The following is a 3,049-nucleotide window of genomic DNA, read 5'->3' on the forward strand; positions in this document are numbered from 1 at the left end:
TAACTTCTACCTTCTCTGTATGAGTGTGTGTATCTATTAACGCACACACTCACACAAGCATGTGTTTATTTATATTTTTATGAAAATGAGATCATACTTTTTCCCAGTTCAACAATATATCGTGAATATCTTTCCATGATAATAAATGGAGATCTACCTCATCATGTTCAATGGACACACATTATTCTTCAAAATAAATGCACTATAATTAAACCAGTCTCCTACCGATAAAATTGAGGATTTTTTTTACCATTATGAAGAGCTCTGTAATTGATTCCTTATACATATTTTTGGCCATGGGTCTGGTTATTTCCTAAGAATAAATTCCTAGGACAGAGATGATTAGGTAGTTATCCCCGGGGAAGAAAGAGCCAGACAGGATGCTCTGATGCAACCACGAGCTGTAATATTTGGGGAAGAGAAGAGACAGTGAATTTATCACAGTCACTATCTCTTGAATCTGTGCCCAGCCCAGCCCTGTGGACACCTGCCTGCGTTCCAGATAGTGAGGAGGTACAAACAGCACTGCTTCCAGACCCTTCTAACAGCGTAGGTGAGGAAAGAGACGGGAGGCATCTCTGCTCCCCCTGCTCTGGTCCAGGCTGAGAGGCAGCACTGAGGAAGTCCCAGGGCTGGCACTCTGAGCAGGGGCAGCCCCAAAGGGATTGGACTCGTCCCTATGCACAGGGGAGAACTCCATGGGGACCTCCACAACACAGAGCTCGGGCTTTCAGTGGCTGCTGGGGGCAGGTGCTGGTGAGGTTTGGGTCATGATTCTGGCCTGATCCTATCTATACCCAGTGGCAGGTGAGACTTGGAGAAATTCAGGTTATACTATAATTACATACAGGTATAAAGCAACTCTGTGAGCTGAATGCCTCAAAAATACTGAACAGAGGGGTTGGCCTGGTGGTATAGTGGTTAAGTTCATGTGCTCTGCTTTGGTGGCCTGGGGTTTGCTGGTTCCGATCTTGGGTGCAGACCTACACGCTGCTCATCAAGCCATGCTGTGGCAGCATCCCACATAGAAAATAGAGGAAGATTGGCATGGATGTTACTTCAGGGACCATCTTCCTCACCAAAAAAAAAAAAAAAAAAAAATTACTGAATATACACTCTATTCTATTTTTAAGCACATGTGTAAGCTTTGTCCTGTCTGTCTAATGATGGTACCTGGGGGCCTGTTCTTTCTTACCTGCTGTGCACTCACAGCTAATATAAGCCCTCTCAGATTCTCTCAACAGCCATTTGCCAACTCAGCCAGATATGATTTAAATTCTTTCACCTCTTCATTTACAATCAGATATGAGATTGGTTCTCTCAAATGAAGCCTTGAAGTGACTGATAATTATATAGAGATTATGTCTTTTATCTTTATTCTCACTTCTTAGCACAGTGCCTTCCCACAGTTCAAGTGGGTTACATATTCGACCCTGAGGAGCGACCTGAACTCCTGAGTGGGACAGTATGGCAGGTGCTGCTTATTGTCACCCACGCTCATGCCCCTTCCTGCTCACTCTCCTTCCCCACTGAAGGAAGCTCAGCTTATTTAGGAGCTAGGCAGAGACCCATCGGTTCAGCCCTTTTCCAGTCCCAAAACATAAACGATCATTAGTCAAAACCAGTCACGACAATCTCATCTTGCTTGGCCTTTGGTTGGTTGAAGGCTGGCATGTGACCCTGTTTTGGTGAATGAGATGTAAGAGGAAGTCTACTAAAGTAAGCTTAGCTTCCCAAATGAAAAGACAAGACTCCCACAAAGACGTTTTCCCCCTGCCCCTTCCACCTCCCTCCACCGGGGAGGTGATGGCTGGGAGAGCAGCGACCGTGAGATGAGATGAGAGCCATGCGGATGGTGGGTCAGCAACATGGAAAGCACCTGGCTCCCCGAGGACATTGTGAGCAACTGAATGCCTCCAGCAGTTGCTTATGTTTATGCTTATTGCTAAGTGAGAAAAATGAATTCCTACTGTTTAAGGCCACTCTAAGTTGGGTTTTTGGTTGCGCCACCAAAAGCATTCCTAAGTGGTACATGGAATAACTAAGAGCGACTTGACCATCTAGGAGCATGAACTCCAGAGCCAGATTGCCTGGATCAGAATTAAGCTCTTCTATGCTTTAGTTTTGTAACTCTGGCTGGGTTAATCTCACTGTGCCTCAGTTTCTCTATCTGTAAGATTGCAATAATAATAGCACCTACTTCATAGATTGTGCAGTGTAGTCCAGAAGAAATATCAGCTTGACTTCTTTATGGGGTCATACACCACACTGGTGTCCAGAGTTGGAAAGTTGTGTCTAGATAATTGTTAATAAAAGAATGTAAAATCTCTGCTAGCATGTCATTTTAAGTAAACTTGGATTAGGAAATAGCTTGTAAAATTTTTTCAGCTTTTCTCATATTTATAATGGCCAAATGTAAAATTGTTAGTCTCTGGGTTGGTCTAGAATGAACATTTGGGATTTTCAAAAAACAAAAAAGCAGAGTCAGTTCACATGGCCGTCTTAGGCTTACTGAGCTCTAAGGAGTGGCGCCTGCCTGCTTCGGGACTGCAATTCTGAACAAGTTCGTATTTCTGTGTGTGGCCACCTTTTCTCTCCGTATATTACTCTTTCCTTAATTTTCTATTTTTTTCAGAAATTTTTGTAACTCCAAAAGTTTGCATTTCTGCCTCTTTGTTTCTTCTGGTTGTATCTTTTTAAAAAGATTAATCAACAAAGAACAATTTATGTCAATAAGGTGTCAAGAGTCCACTCATATGAGGAATTTAAAAATGTGGACAAAGAGAACAGATTAGTGGCTACCAGGGGAAAGGTGGGATGGGGGGTGGGCACAAAGGGTGAAGTGGTGCACCTACAACACGACTGACAAACATTAATGTACAACTGAAATTTCACAAGATTGTAACCTATCGTTAACTCAATAAGAAAAAAAAATAAGGTGTCATGAGAAGTACAAAGTAAGGAGAGACACCAGTCTTTGTTCTCCTGCTGTTTATAGTCTTGACCATCAGAGTCTGAGCGCACCCACGTGCTATTTTTATAGGAGGTT

Source organism: Equus asinus, chromosome 9 (genome assembly GCF_041296235.1).
Source record: "Equus asinus isolate D_3611 breed Donkey chromosome 9, EquAss-T2T_v2, whole genome shotgun sequence".
NCBI classification, from domain to species: Eukaryota; Metazoa; Chordata; class Mammalia; order Perissodactyla; family Equidae; genus Equus; species Equus asinus.